The sequence below is a fragment of the Schistocerca gregaria genome, unplaced genomic scaffold (genome assembly GCF_023897955.1).
Source record: "Schistocerca gregaria isolate iqSchGreg1 unplaced genomic scaffold, iqSchGreg1.2 ptg000169l, whole genome shotgun sequence".
Lineage (NCBI taxonomy): Eukaryota > Metazoa > Arthropoda > Insecta > Orthoptera > Acrididae > Schistocerca > Schistocerca gregaria.
In genome coordinates this window covers 16,670,384-16,684,258 of record NW_026061724.1, presented here as the reverse complement: position 1 = coordinate 16,684,258, position 13,875 = coordinate 16,670,384, and the positions used below count along the sequence as shown (strand labels likewise).

General features: G+C 52.8%; 23 non-coding genes across 23 annotated transcripts; all 23 read right to left on the bottom strand.

Annotated features, from left to right (window-relative positions):
- Positions 1 to 256: 256 nt before the first annotated feature.
- Positions 257 to 328, bottom strand: Trnah-gug (transfer RNA histidin (anticodon GUG)). The gene has a single exon. It is a non-coding gene; the product is annotated as a tRNA-His (tRNA).
- Positions 329 to 720: 392 nt separating this feature from the next.
- Positions 721 to 792, bottom strand: Trnae-cuc (transfer RNA glutamic acid (anticodon CUC)). The gene has a single exon. It is a non-coding gene; the product is annotated as a tRNA-Glu (tRNA).
- Positions 793 to 1,237: 445 nt separating this feature from the next.
- Trnal-uag (transfer RNA leucine (anticodon UAG)) lies at positions 1,238 to 1,319 on the bottom strand. Its single transcript has one exon. It is a non-coding gene; the product is annotated as a tRNA-Leu (tRNA).
- Positions 1,320 to 1,772: 453 nt separating this feature from the next.
- Trnah-gug (transfer RNA histidin (anticodon GUG)) lies at positions 1,773 to 1,844 on the bottom strand. Its single transcript has one exon. It is a non-coding gene; the product is annotated as a tRNA-His (tRNA).
- A 392-nt stretch (positions 1,845 to 2,236) lies between these two features.
- Trnae-cuc (transfer RNA glutamic acid (anticodon CUC)) lies at positions 2,237 to 2,308 on the bottom strand. The gene has a single exon. It is a non-coding gene; the product is annotated as a tRNA-Glu (tRNA).
- Positions 2,309 to 2,753: 445 nt separating this feature from the next.
- On the bottom strand, positions 2,754 to 2,835 carry Trnal-uag (transfer RNA leucine (anticodon UAG)). Its single transcript has one exon. It is a non-coding gene; the product is annotated as a tRNA-Leu (tRNA).
- A 453-nt stretch (positions 2,836 to 3,288) lies between these two features.
- Positions 3,289 to 3,360, bottom strand: Trnah-gug (transfer RNA histidin (anticodon GUG)). Its single transcript has one exon. It is a non-coding gene; the product is annotated as a tRNA-His (tRNA).
- A 392-nt stretch (positions 3,361 to 3,752) lies between these two features.
- Positions 3,753 to 3,824, bottom strand: Trnae-cuc (transfer RNA glutamic acid (anticodon CUC)). Its single transcript has one exon. It is a non-coding gene; the product is annotated as a tRNA-Glu (tRNA).
- Positions 3,825 to 4,269: 445 nt separating this feature from the next.
- Trnal-uag (transfer RNA leucine (anticodon UAG)) lies at positions 4,270 to 4,351 on the bottom strand. Its single transcript has one exon. It is a non-coding gene; the product is annotated as a tRNA-Leu (tRNA).
- A 453-nt stretch (positions 4,352 to 4,804) lies between these two features.
- Trnah-gug (transfer RNA histidin (anticodon GUG)) lies at positions 4,805 to 4,876 on the bottom strand. The gene has a single exon. It is a non-coding gene; the product is annotated as a tRNA-His (tRNA).
- Positions 4,877 to 5,267: 391 nt separating this feature from the next.
- Positions 5,268 to 5,339, bottom strand: Trnae-cuc (transfer RNA glutamic acid (anticodon CUC)). The gene has a single exon. It is a non-coding gene; the product is annotated as a tRNA-Glu (tRNA).
- Positions 5,340 to 5,784: 445 nt separating this feature from the next.
- Trnal-uag (transfer RNA leucine (anticodon UAG)) lies at positions 5,785 to 5,866 on the bottom strand. The gene has a single exon. It is a non-coding gene; the product is annotated as a tRNA-Leu (tRNA).
- A 453-nt stretch (positions 5,867 to 6,319) lies between these two features.
- Positions 6,320 to 6,391, bottom strand: Trnah-gug (transfer RNA histidin (anticodon GUG)). The gene has a single exon. It is a non-coding gene; the product is annotated as a tRNA-His (tRNA).
- Positions 6,392 to 6,783: 392 nt separating this feature from the next.
- On the bottom strand, positions 6,784 to 6,855 carry Trnae-cuc (transfer RNA glutamic acid (anticodon CUC)). Its single transcript has one exon. It is a non-coding gene; the product is annotated as a tRNA-Glu (tRNA).
- Positions 6,856 to 7,300: 445 nt separating this feature from the next.
- Trnal-uag (transfer RNA leucine (anticodon UAG)) lies at positions 7,301 to 7,382 on the bottom strand. The gene has a single exon. It is a non-coding gene; the product is annotated as a tRNA-Leu (tRNA).
- Positions 7,383 to 7,835: 453 nt separating this feature from the next.
- Positions 7,836 to 7,907, bottom strand: Trnah-gug (transfer RNA histidin (anticodon GUG)). The gene has a single exon. It is a non-coding gene; the product is annotated as a tRNA-His (tRNA).
- A 392-nt stretch (positions 7,908 to 8,299) lies between these two features.
- Positions 8,300 to 8,371, bottom strand: Trnae-cuc (transfer RNA glutamic acid (anticodon CUC)). Its single transcript has one exon. It is a non-coding gene; the product is annotated as a tRNA-Glu (tRNA).
- A 445-nt stretch (positions 8,372 to 8,816) lies between these two features.
- Trnal-uag (transfer RNA leucine (anticodon UAG)) lies at positions 8,817 to 8,898 on the bottom strand. Its single transcript has one exon. It is a non-coding gene; the product is annotated as a tRNA-Leu (tRNA).
- Positions 8,899 to 9,351: 453 nt separating this feature from the next.
- Positions 9,352 to 9,423, bottom strand: Trnah-gug (transfer RNA histidin (anticodon GUG)). Its single transcript has one exon. It is a non-coding gene; the product is annotated as a tRNA-His (tRNA).
- Positions 9,424 to 9,815: 392 nt separating this feature from the next.
- On the bottom strand, positions 9,816 to 9,887 carry Trnae-cuc (transfer RNA glutamic acid (anticodon CUC)). The gene has a single exon. It is a non-coding gene; the product is annotated as a tRNA-Glu (tRNA).
- A 445-nt stretch (positions 9,888 to 10,332) lies between these two features.
- Positions 10,333 to 10,414, bottom strand: Trnal-uag (transfer RNA leucine (anticodon UAG)). The gene has a single exon. It is a non-coding gene; the product is annotated as a tRNA-Leu (tRNA).
- A 453-nt stretch (positions 10,415 to 10,867) lies between these two features.
- Positions 10,868 to 10,939, bottom strand: Trnah-gug (transfer RNA histidin (anticodon GUG)). Its single transcript has one exon. It is a non-coding gene; the product is annotated as a tRNA-His (tRNA).
- A 392-nt stretch (positions 10,940 to 11,331) lies between these two features.
- Positions 11,332 to 11,403, bottom strand: Trnae-cuc (transfer RNA glutamic acid (anticodon CUC)). Its single transcript has one exon. It is a non-coding gene; the product is annotated as a tRNA-Glu (tRNA).
- Between the last annotated feature and the right edge of the window lie 2,472 nt (positions 11,404 to 13,875).

The window sequence follows — 13,875 nt, the reverse complement described above, 5'->3', positions numbered from 1 at the left end:
CGTTTTCGTGCCGTGACCATGTTTCGAAACCTGGGCTTTCCGTAACCACTAAAGTATCATAGCTGTACCTGTCGGGCGGAGCTAGAATGTTCCATGTAACAGACATATGTGAGCTCAAGAAGGTTGCACTTGTGATGAAGTGGTAGTACGGACTGCGGCCTGCGGAACACGAGTGAAAAACCAAGGAAGCACTGTGATTTCGGGTACTCGTGCACTATCGTCAATGCAACGGCAGCAAGGAGAAACTTTCAAAAATTGCCGTGACCAGGATTCGAACCTGGGTTATTGCGGCCACAACGCAATGTCCTAACCACTAGACGATCACGGCCATGGCCACGGAGGCGCCCACGGAAGCAGCTGGCTGGAATGCAAGTGTCGATACACAGCAAAGCCTAAGCCTAGGCCAAGGTGTACGCCACAGCAGTGGCAGACACGGTCTCCATCACATGCATGCGAGCTAATGAACGTGCCTGCGCTGTCAGTACACTAACTACAGTGGTTAGCTGCATCCACCTCCGTGGCAATGTGTTGCAGACCTCCAAGCCTCTTGACAACAGGTACCGGTATGTGGCTGGATAACAAGTGGATAGACGCCGCATCTCTCTCGCCGTCAGGTGTTGCAACGAATCATACTTAACGTGGCTTTGTGCACGCGTCAGCGTAGCGTCAGTCGAGCAAAGTCGAGACAAGTCGCATAAGAGGAGCAACAAAAACGCGCACTTCCGGTACCGGGAATCGAACCCGGGCCTCCTGGGTGAGAGCCAGGTATCCTAGCCACTAGACCACACCGGATAACGACGGCAGCGCTCCTCCAGCGAACGCAGCAGCAACCCACGGTTAATCGACGACAAGTGTAAAAAAATCCACTCTCTCGCGTTATAGAGCGGCGTGCTCCGGACGCATTTCGTGGAGACGAACGCCAGCAATGATGAGAGCAAAAGGCGCCTACAAATCCTGTCGTTGCACCACGCACTGTTCTACGACAATTCACGAAACAGACGCTCACGCCTTGTTGTGCCGTTTTCTTTGCGGGCAATGAGTGCAGCTGTCTACGACACAGGCAACATTACACGTTTGGCACCTGTGGGTTTGGAACCCACGCCTCCAAAGAGACTGGTGCCTGATACCAGCGCCTTAGACCGCTCGGCCACGCTACCTACACAACACGCGCGTCACAAGAGCTGCGTCCTACCCCACGAGAACACACCGCATCGGCACAAAAATGAGACGTCAAAATTGGCAACGGTGGGATTCGAACCCACGCCTCCGAAGAGACTGGTGCCTAAAACCAGCGCCTTAGACCGCTCGGCCACGTTACCGTTGGAGCAGCAGCGGCAAAACGTTTCATTTGTACTACAAAGGTCACTTCGAAATGGAAGTATCTTGGCAATCGCCGTGCCATGTCCACTGGAAGCATCTCTTTAGGCCATCCACAACAAGAAAGTGCCGTGCCCGCCGTATGGTAGCGACGCCACTTGTCTGTAGCTGTCGCAGTTAAGGAGACAGCATCAAGAGACGTTTTCGTGCCGTGACCATGTTTCGAAACCTGGGCTTTCCGTAACCACTAAAGTATCATAGCTGTACCTGTCGGGCGGAGCTAGAATGTTCCATGTAACAGACATATGTGAGCTCAAGAAGGTTGCACTTGTGATGAAGTGGTAGTACGGACTGCGGCCTGCGGAACACGAGTGAAAAACCAAGGAAGCACTGTGATTTCGGGTACTCGTGCACTATCGTCAATGCAACGGCAGCAAGGAGAAACTTTCAAAAATTGCCGTGACCAGGATTCGAACCTGGGTTATTGCGGCCACAACGCAATGTCCTAACCACTAGACGATCACGGCCATGGCCACGGAGGCGCCCACGGAAGCAGCTGGCTGGAATGCAAGTGTCGATACACAGCAAAGCCTAAGCCTAGGCCAAGGTGTACGCCACAGCAGTGGCAGACACGGTCTCCATCACATGCATGCGAGCTAATGAACGTGCCTGCGCTGTCAGTACACTAACTACAGTGGTTAGCTGCATCCACCTCCGTGGCAATGTGTTGCAGACCTCCAAGCCTCTTGACAACAGGTACCGGTATGTGGCTGGATAACAAGTGGATAGACGCCGCATCTCTCTCGCCGTCAGGTGTTGCAACGAATCATACTTAACGTGGCTTTGTGCACGCGTCAGCGTAGCGTCAGTCGAGCAAAGTCGAGACAAGTCGCATAAGAGGAGCAACAAAAACGCGCACTTCCGGTACCGGGAATCGAACCCGGGCCTCCTGGGTGAGAGCCAGGTATCCTAGCCACTAGACCACACCGGATAACGACGGCAGCGCTCCTCCAGCGAACGCAGCAGCAACCCACGGTTAATCGACGACAAGTGTAAAAAAATCCACTCTCTCGCGTTATAGAGCGGCGTGCTCCGGACGCATTTCGTGGAGACGAACGCCAGCAATGATGAGAGCAAAAGGCGCCTACAAATCCTGTCGTTGCACCACGCACTGTTCTACGACAATTCACGAAACAGACGCTCACGCCTTGTTGTGCCGTTTTCTTTGCGGGCAATGAGTGCAGCTGTCTACGACACAGGCAACATTACACGTTTGGCACCTGTGGGTTTGGAACCCACGCCTCCAAAGAGACTGGTGCCTGATACCAGCGCCTTAGACCGCTCGGCCACGCTACCTACACAACACGCGCGTCACAAGAGCTGCGTCCTACCCCACGAGAACACACCGCATCGGCACAAAAATGAGACGTCAAAATTGGCAACGGTGGGATTCGAACCCACGCCTCCGAAGAGACTGGTGCCTAAAACCAGCGCCTTAGACCGCTCGGCCACGTTACCGTTGGAGCAGCAGCGGCAAAACGTTTCATTTGTACTACAAAGGTCACTTCGAAATGGAAGTATCTTGGCAATCGCCGTGCCATGTCCACTGGAAGCATCTCTTTAGGCCATCCACAACAAGAAAGTGCCGTGCCCGCCGTATGGTAGCGACGCCACTTGTCTGTAGCTGTCGCAGTTAAGGAGACAGCATCAAGAGACGTTTTCGTGCCGTGACCATGTTTCGAAACCTGGGCTTTCCGTAACCACTAAAGTATCATAGCTGTACCTGTCGGGCGGAGCTAGAATGTTCCATGTAACAGACATATGTGAGCTCAAGAAGGTTGCACTTGTGATGAAGTGGTAGTACGGACTGCGGCCTGCGGAACACGAGTGAAAAACCAAGGAAGCACTGTGATTTCGGGTACTCGTGCACTATCGTCAATGCAACGGCAGCAAGGAGAAACTTTCAAAAATTGCCGTGACCAGGATTCGAACCTGGGTTATTGCGGCCACAACGCAATGTCCTAACCACTAGACGATCACGGCCATGGCCACGGAGGCGCCCACGGAAGCAGCTGGCTGGAATGCAAGTGTCGATACACAGCAAAGCCTAAGCCTAGGCCAAGGTGTACGCCACAGCAGTGGCAGACACGGTCTCCATCACATGCATGCGAGCTAATGAACGTGCCTGCGCTGTCAGTACACTAACTACAGTGGTTAGCTGCATCCACCTCCGTGGCAATGTGTTGCAGACCTCCAAGCCTCTTGACAACAGGTACCGGTATGTGGCTGGATAACAAGTGGATAGACGCCGCATCTCTCTCGCCGTCAGGTGTTGCAACGAATCATACTTAACGTGGCTTTGTGCACGCGTCAGCGTAGCGTCAGTCGAGCAAAGTCGAGACAAGTCGCATAAGAGGAGCAACAAAAACGCGCACTTCCGGTACCGGGAATCGAACCCGGGCCTCCTGGGTGAGAGCCAGGTATCCTAGCCACTAGACCACACCGGATAACGACGGCAGCGCTCCTCCAGCGAACGCAGCAGCAACCCACGGTTAATCGACGACAAGTGTAAAAAAATCCACTCTCTCGCGTTATAGAGCGGCGTGCTCCGGACGCATTTCGTGGAGACGAACGCCAGCAATGATGAGAGCAAAAGGCGCCTACAAATCCTGTCGTTGCACCACGCACTGTTCTACGACAATTCACGAAACAGACGCTCACGCCTTGTTGTGCCGTTTTCTTTGCGGGCAATGAGTGCAGCTGTCTACGACACAGGCAACATTACACGTTTGGCACCTGTGGGTTTGGAACCCACGCCTCCAAAGAGACTGGTGCCTGATACCAGCGCCTTAGACCGCTCGGCCACGCTACCTACACAACACGCGCGTCACAAGAGCTGCGTCCTACCCCACGAGAACACACCGCATCGGCACAAAAATGAGACGTCAAAATTGGCAACGGTGGGATTCGAACCCACGCCTCCGAAGAGACTGGTGCCTAAAACCAGCGCCTTAGACCGCTCGGCCACGTTACCGTTGGAGCAGCAGCGGCAAAACGTTTCATTTGTACTACAAAGGTCACTTCGAAATGGAAGTATCTTGGCAATCGCCGTGCCATGTCCACTGGAAGCATCTCTTTAGGCCATCCACAACAAGAAAGTGCCGTGCCCGCCGTATGGTAGCGACGCCACTTGTCTGTAGCTGTCGCAGTTAAGGAGACAGCATCAAGAGACGTTTTCGTGCCGTGACCATGTTTCGAAACCTGGGCTTTCCGTAACCACTAAAGTATCATAGCTGTACCTGTCGGGCGGAGCTAGAATGTTCCATGTAACAGACATATGTGAGCTCAAGAAGGTTGCACTTGTGATGAAGTGGTAGTACGGACTGCGGCCTGCGGAACACGAGTGAAAAACCAAGGAAGCACTGTGATTTCGGGTACTCGTGCACTATCGTCAATGCAACGGCAGCAAGGAGAAACTTTCAAAAATTGCCGTGACCAGGATTCGAACCTGGGTTATTGCGGCCACAACGCAATGTCCTAACCACTAGACGATCACGGCCATGGCCACGGAGGCGCCCACGGAAGCAGCTGGCTGGAATGCAAGTGTCGATACACAGCAAAGCCTAAGCCTAGGCCAAGGTGTACGCCACAGCAGTGGCAGACACGGTCTCCATCACATGCATGCGAGCTAATGAACGTGCCTGCGCTGTCAGTACACTAACTACAGTGGTTAGCTGCATCCACCTCCGTGGCAATGTGTTGCAGACCTCCAAGCCTCTTGACAACAGGTACCGGTATGTGGCTGGATAACAAGTGGATAGACGCCCATCTCTCTCGCCGTCAGGTGTTGCAACGAATCATACTTAACGTGGCTTTGTGCACGCGTCAGCGTAGCGTCAGTCGAGCAAAGTCGAGACAAGTCGCATAAGAGGAGCAACAAAAACGCGCACTTCCGGTACCGGGAATCGAACCCGGGCCTCCTGGGTGAGAGCCAGGTATCCTAGCCACTAGACCACACCGGATAACGACGGCAGCGCTCCTCCAGCGAACGCAGCAGCAACCCACGGTTAATCGACGACAAGTGTAAAAAAATCCACTCTCTCGCGTTATAGAGCGGCGTGCTCCGGACGCATTTCGTGGAGACGAACGCCAGCAATGATGAGAGCAAAAGGCGCCTACAAATCCTGTCGTTGCACCACGCACTGTTCTACGACAATTCACGAAACAGACGCTCACGCCTTGTTGTGCCGTTTTCTTTGCGGGCAATGAGTGCAGCTGTCTACGACACAGGCAACATTACACGTTTGGCACCTGTGGGTTTGGAACCCACGCCTCCAAAGAGACTGGTGCCTGATACCAGCGCCTTAGACCGCTCGGCCACGCTACCTACACAACACGCGCGTCACAAGAGCTGCGTCCTACCCCACGAGAACACACCGCATCGGCACAAAAATGAGACGTCAAAATTGGCAACGGTGGGATTCGAACCCACGCCTCCGAAGAGACTGGTGCCTAAAACCAGCGCCTTAGACCGCTCGGCCACGTTACCGTTGGAGCAGCAGCGGCAAAACGTTTCATTTGTACTACAAAGGTCACTTCGAAATGGAAGTATCTTGGCAATCGCCGTGCCATGTCCACTGGAAGCATCTCTTTAGGCCATCCACAACAAGAAAGTGCCGTGCCCGCCGTATGGTAGCGACGCCACTTGTCTGTAGCTGTCGCAGTTAAGGAGACAGCATCAAGAGACGTTTTCGTGCCGTGACCATGTTTCGAAACCTGGGCTTTCCGTAACCACTAAAGTATCATAGCTGTACCTGTCGGGCGGAGCTAGAATGTTCCATGTAACAGACATATGTGAGCTCAAGAAGGTTGCACTTGTGATGAAGTGGTAGTACGGACTGCGGCCTGCGGAACACGAGTGAAAAACCAAGGAAGCACTGTGATTTCGGGTACTCGTGCACTATCGTCAATGCAACGGCAGCAAGGAGAAACTTTCAAAAATTGCCGTGACCAGGATTCGAACCTGGGTTATTGCGGCCACAACGCAATGTCCTAACCACTAGACGATCACGGCCATGGCCACGGAGGCGCCCAGGGAAGCAGCTGGCTGGAATGCAAGTGTCGATACACAGCAAAGCCTAAGCCTAGGCCAAGGTGTACGCCACAGCAGTGGCAGACACGGTCTCCATCACATGCATGCGAGCTAATGAACGTGCCTGCGCTGTCAGTACACTAACTACAGTGGTTAGCTGCATCCACCTCCGTGGCAATGTGTTGCAGACCTCCAAGCCTCTTGACAACAGGTACCGGTATGTGGCTGGATAACAAGTGGATAGACGCCGCATCTCTCTCGCCGTCAGGTGTTGCAACGAATCATACTTAACGTGGCTTTGTGCACGCGTCAGCGTAGCGTCAGTCGAGCAAAGTCGAGACAAGTCGCATAAGAGGAGCAACAAAAACGCGCACTTCCGGTACCGGGAATCGAACCCGGGCCTCCTGGGTGAGAGCCAGGTATCCTAGCCACTAGACCACACCGGATAACGACGGCAGCGCTCCTCCAGCGAACGCAGCAGCAACCCACGGTTAATCGACGACAAGTGTAAAAAAATCCACTCTCTCGCGTTATAGAGCGGCGTGCTCCGGACGCATTTCGTGGAGACGAACGCCAGCAATGATGAGAGCAAAAGGCGCCTACAAATCCTGTCGTTGCACCACGCACTGTTCTACGACAATTCACGAAACAGACGCTCACGCCTTGTTGTGCCGTTTTCTTTGCGGGCAATGAGTGCAGCTGTCTACGACACAGGCAACATTACACGTTTGGCACCTGTGGGTTTGGAACCCACGCCTCCAAAGAGACTGGTGCCTGATACCAGCGCCTTAGACCGCTCGGCCACGCTACCTACACAACACGCGCGTCACAAGAGCTGCGTCCTACCCCACGAGAACACACCGCATCGGCACAAAAATGAGACGTCAAAATTGGCAACGGTGGGATTCGAACCCACGCCTCCGAAGAGACTGGTGCCTAAAACCAGCGCCTTAGACCGCTCGGCCACGTTACCGTTGGAGCAGCAGCGGCAAAACGTTTCATTTGTACTACAAAGGTCACTTCGAAATGGAAGTATCTTGGCAATCGCCGTGCCATGTCCACTGGAAGCATCTCTTTAGGCCATCCACAACAAGAAAGTGCCGTGCCCGCCGTATGGTAGCGACGCCACTTGTCTGTAGCTGTCGCAGTTAAGGAGACAGCATCAAGAGACGTTTTCGTGCCGTGACCATGTTTCGAAACCTGGGCTTTCCGTAACCACTAAAGTATCATAGCTGTACCTGTCGGGCGGAGCTAGAATGTTCCATGTAACAGACATATGTGAGCTCAAGAAGGTTGCACTTGTGATGAAGTGGTAGTACGGACTGCGGCCTGCGGAACACGAGTGAAAAACCAAGGAAGCACTGTGATTTCGGGTACTCGTGCACTATCGTCAATGCAACGGCAGCAAGGAGAAACTTTCAAAAATTGCCGTGACCAGGATTCGAACCTGGGTTATTGCGGCCACAACGCAATGTCCTAACCACTAGACGATCACGGCCATGGCCACGGAGGCGCCCACGGAAGCAGCTGGCTGGAATGCAAGTGTCGATACACAGCAAAGCCTAAGCCTAGGCCAAGGTGTACGCCACAGCAGTGGCAGACACGGTCTCCATCACATGCATGCGAGCTAATGAACGTGCCTGCGCTGTCAGTACACTAACTACAGTGGTTAGCTGCATCCACCTCCGTGGCAATGTGTTGCAGACCTCCAAGCCTCTTGACAACAGGTACCGGTATGTGGCTGGATAACAAGTGGATAGACGCCGCATCTCTCTCGCCGTCAGGTGTTGCAACGAATCATACTTAACGTGGCTTTGTGCACGCGTCAGCGTAGCGTCAGTCGAGCAAAGTCGAGACAAGTCGCATAAGAGGAGCAACAAAAACGCGCACTTCCGGTACCGGGAATCGAACCCGGGCCTCCTGGGTGAGAGCCAGGTATCCTAGCCACTAGACCACACCGGATAACGACGGCAGCGCTCCTCCAGCGAACGCAGCAGCAACCCACGGTTAATCGACGACAAGTGTAAAAAAATCCACTCTCTCGCGTTATAGAGCGGCGTGCTCCGGACGCATTTCGTGGAGACGAACGCCAGCAATGATGAGAGCAAAAGGCGCCTACAAATCCTGTCGTTGCACCACGCACTGTTCTACGACAATTCACGAAACAGACGCTCACGCCTTGTTGTGCCGTTTTCTTTGCGGGCAATGAGTGCAGCTGTCTACGACACAGGCAACATTACACGTTTGGCACCTGTGGGTTTGGAACCCACGCCTCCAAAGAGACTGGTGCCTGATACCAGCGCCTTAGACCGCTCGGCCACGCTACCTACACAACACGCGCGTCACAAGAGCTGCGTCCTACCCCACGAGAACACACCGCATCGGCACAAAAATGAGACGTCAAAATTGGCAACGGTGGGATTCGAACCCACGCCTCCGAAGAGACTGGTGCCTAAAACCAGCGCCTTAGACCGCTCGGCCACGTTACCGTTGGAGCAGCAGCGGCAAAACGTTTCATTTGTACTACAAAGGTCACTTCGAAATGGAAGTATCTTGGCAATCGCCGTGCCATGTCCACTGGAAGCATCTCTTTAGGCCATCCACAACAAGAAAGTGCCGTGCCCGCCGTATGGTAGCGACGCCACTTGTCTGTAGCTGTCGCAGTTAAGGAGACAGCATCAAGAGACGTTTTCGTGCCGTGACCATGTTTCGAAACCTGGGCTTTCCGTAACCACTAAAGTATCATAGCTGTACCTGTCGGGCGGAGCTAGAATGTTCCATGTAACAGACATATGTGAGCTCAAGAAGGTTGCACTTGTGATGAAGTGGTAGTACGGACTGCGGCCTGCGGAACACGAGTGAAAAACCAAGGAAGCACTGTGATTTCGGGTACTCGTGCACTATCGTCAATGCAACGGCAGCAAGGAGAAACTTTCAAAAATTGCCGTGACCAGGATTCGAACCTGGGTTATTGCGGCCACAACGCAATGTCCTAACCACTAGACGATCACGGCCATGGCCACGGAGGCGCCCACGGAAGCAGCTGGCTGGAATGCAAGTGTCGATACACAGCAAAGCCTAAGCCTAGGCCAAGGTGTACGCCACAGCAGTGGCAGACACGGTCTCCATCACATGCATGCGAGCTAATGAACGTGCCTGCGCTGTCAGTACACTAACTACAGTGGTTAGCTGCATCCACCTCCGTGGCAATGTGTTGCAGACCTCCAAGCCTCTTGACAACAGGTACCGGTATGTGGCTGGATAACAAGTGGATAGACGCCGCATCTCTCTCGCCGTCAGGTGTTGCAACGAATCATACTTAACGTGGCTTTGTGCACGCGTCAGCGTAGCGTCAGTCGAGCAAAGTCGAGACAAGTCGCATAAGAGGAGCAACAAAAACGCGCACTTCCGGTACCGGGAATCGAACCCGGGCCTCCTGGGTGAGAGCCAGGTATCCTAGCCACTAGACCACACCGGATAACGACGGCAGCGCTCCTCCAGCGAACGCAGCAGCAACCCACGGTTAATCGACGACAAGTGTAAAAAAATCCACTCTCTCGCGTTATAGAGCGGCGTGCTCCGGACGCATTTCGTGGAGACGAACGCCAGCAATGATGAGAGCAAAAGGCGCCTACAAATCCTGTCGTTGCACCACGCACTGTTCTACGACAATTCACGAAACAGACGCTCACGCCTTGTTGTGCCGTTTTCTTTGCGGGCAATGAGTGCAGCTGTCTACGACACAGGCAACATTACACGTTTGGCACCTGTGGGTTTGGAACCCACGCCTCCAAAGAGACTGGTGCCTGATACCAGCGCCTTAGACCGCTCGGCCACGCTACCTACACAACACGCGCGTCACAAGAGCTGCGTCCTACCCCACGAGAACACACCGCATCGGCACAAAAATGAGACGTCAAAATTGGCAACGGTGGGATTCGAACCCACGCCTCCGAAGAGACTGGTGCCTAAAACCAGCGCCTTAGACCGCTCGGCCACGTTACCGTTGGAGCAGCAGCGGCAAAACGTTTCATTTGTACTACAAAGGTCACTTCGAAATGGAAGTATCTTGGCAATCGCCGTGCCATGTCCACTGGAAGCATCTCTTTAGGCCATCCACAACAAGAAAGTGCCGTGCCCGCCGTATGGTAGCGACGCCACTTGTCTGTAGCTGTCGCAGTTAAGGAGACAGCATCAAGAGACGTTTTCGTGCCGTGACCATGTTTCGAAACCTGGGCTTTCCGTAACCACTAAAGTATCATAGCTGTACCTGTCGGGCGGAGCTAGAATGTTCCATGTAACAGACATATGTGAGCTCAAGAAGGTTGCACTTGTGATGAAGTGGTAGTACGGACTGCGGCCTGCGGAACACGAGTGAAAAACCAAGGAAGCACTGTGATTTCGGGTACTCGTGCACTATCGTCAATGCAACGGCAGCAAGGAGAAACTTTCAAAAATTGCCGTGACCAGGATTCGAACCTGGGTTATTGCGGCCACAACGCAATGTCCTAACCACTAGACGATCACGGCCATGGCCACGGAGGCGCCCACGGAAGCAGCTGGCTGGAATGCAAGTGTCGATACACAGCAAAGCCTAAGCCTAGGCCAAGGTGTACGCCACAGCAGTGGCAGACACGGTCTCCATCACATGCATGCGAGCTAATGAACGTGCCTGCGCTGTCAGTACACTAACTACAGTGGTTAGCTGCATCCACCTCCGTGGCAATGTGTTGCAGACCTCCAAGCCTCTTGACAACAGGTACCGGTATGTGGCTGGATAACAAGTGGATAGACGCCGCATCTCTCTCGCCGTCAGGTGTTGCAACGAATCATACTTAACGTGGCTTTGTGCACGCGTCAGCGTAGCGTCAGTCGAGCAAAGTCGAGACAAGTCGCATAAGAGGAGCAACAAAAACGCGCACTTCCGGTACCGGGAATCGAACCCGGGCCTCCTGGGTGAGAGCCAGGTATCCTAGCCACTAGACCACACCGGATAACGACGGCAGCGCTCCTCCAGCGAACGCAGCAGCAACCCACGGTTAATCGACGACAAGTGTAAAAAAATCCACTCTCTCGCGTTATAGAGCGGCGTGCTCCGGACGCATTTCGTGGAGACGAACGCCAGCAATGATGAGAGCAAAAGGCGCCTACAAATCCTGTCGTTGCACCACGCACTGTTCTACGACAATTCACGAAACAGACGCTCACGCCTTGTTGTGCCGTTTTCTTTGCGGGCAATGAGTGCAGCTGTCTACGACACAGGCAACATTACACGTTTGGCACCTGTGGGTTTGGAACCCACGCCTCCAAAGAGACTGGTGCCTGATACCAGCGCCTTAGACCGCTCGGCCACGCTACCTACACAACACGCGCGTCACAAGAGCTGCGTCCTACCCCACGAGAACACACCGCATCGGCACAAAAATGAGACGTCAAAATTGGCAACTTTTTTTTTTTTTTTCTTTTTTTTTTTATCTCCCCTTATAGCCCGTCCTTTCGCTCTCCAAATAACGCCTTCGTCGGCGAGCTTCTCAGCTATAGTTAGTGCCGTTGCCAGTTGTAACTTAAACGAAAACGACGTTGACCAAAGCAAAATGAAAAGTAAGCCTCCTTCCTCTGAGGCATTGTTGGTGAAAGGGTTAACGGAAAGTTGTGGATCTTCACGGAAATCAAAGTAAACATGCGATTGCTCGTGAAGCGGAAAATAAAGAACAACTATATATTACTTTCGGAAATTAGTCAAAGAAAAAGCCATTCAGCACACAAAGCAAAACGCCATCCAGCAATGGTGAAGTCAATTAACACGGACGCTCACCGTGAAAAAATGGAAAAAAAAGGTGCGATGTTCACTCCAAAGAAACAAGAAAGAAAAGAAATAATGCAATTCAATTAAGAAAAGCACACTAGCAATCCTGACCAAACTAAAAGCAAGTAAACACAATGAAATGTCCTCGCAGCATCACGATCCCATACCATAACATGGCAGAGTGGAAAACAAGAGGGAAAATAAAGAAAGGAAAACAAAAATCCTCGCATAACACCATATACGAGGCAATTCCCAAGGGAGAAATGTCTCCCGATTACGTTATATTTTTCGTTCCTTATACTGAATATACATGCATCGCTAAACGAACTCTCTCACTATCACGTCACAGTTTTAAGCTGGAAAGTGTAAAATTAATTAAGTCGACATCGGTAAGGAGCAAAAGCATGCGCCAAAGCGACATGCAAAAAATTTGCAAAAGTCATAACATAATCAGTACGAACACGGTACTTGCCGTGCTCAGTCCATAAGTAGGTGAGAAAATCCAAACGATCCGTCAGTTTAAGATAAAAGAGTGAATAAATTGTATGGCCTAGTAACCAGATCGTGGCATTGCGTTTGGTGGATGGAAACGCCTTACACTGAGGTACGATTGCATCTGCCACTGTCACCTGCGCTGTAGACACCCTGTTGACGAGACGAATCATATCCCGAGCAATGTCCCACACAGCACGGAACCGACGGCACACGAAACGATGTTGAATGGTATCTTCGACATGGCACTCTTCGCATGCACGGGACGGACTCAGATGAATAGAGTGCAGTTTAGCATTTGTAGGAATCATGCCATTGACAACTTTATACCACGACGCTCTGACAGGTGCAGGAAGCACGGGGGAGGTGATGTTGCGCCAAACTGTCCGCCAGTCAGTATGTGGCAGGCGGTACTCCCACTTGTTTCTTGCCGGTAATCCCCGCAGAGCACGGACAATGTCGCCCACACGGCCCCCGCTGGAGCCACTATGCGCAAGATAGCTGCTGTTAAAATAAAAACGCCGCACGTAATTCAGCGCAAAGGGTATGTGGCTGACAGAGACCGGAGCAACCACGGAAGGTGGGCGGTATTGGGTGAACAACCTGACCGTGGCACTGCTGGTGCCTTTCTCCAACACGGCCGTAGTCCGTTTGAGGAGGAGCGCCGCGCATTTGGCGGAAAAATCCACCAGACCGAGTCCCCCATCGGCCGGATGTAAGGTGCAGGTGGCTAACGAAACCTTGAAAATGTCCCCTTTCCATAGGAGCCAGTAGACGGCCTGTTTAATAGCGCGATCTAGAAGCTTAGGAACCGAGAGAACCTGTGCTAAATACCACGCTCGAGCTAAGATGGTAGTGTTAATGAGATGCACCTTGTCATGGAGCGCCAAATGTCGGGCCGCATGAATTTTAACAACCGCCCTAACGGTGTGTAAGACGGGACGCCAATTCAGAGCCTCCATGCGCTGAGGATTATCAGATAAAATAACCCCCAGGACTTTGTGCTGCTGCACAACACTGAACCAATTTCGACGCACATGGCTCATGCGTGGAGTAAGAGGCAGCAAAACCGTCTTGTGAACATTCACAACGGCCCCCGTCGCCTTCTCAAAAAGCCGGAGAACAGAGTACAGGGTGTCCACATCAGCCGGCCGACCCAAGAACACCC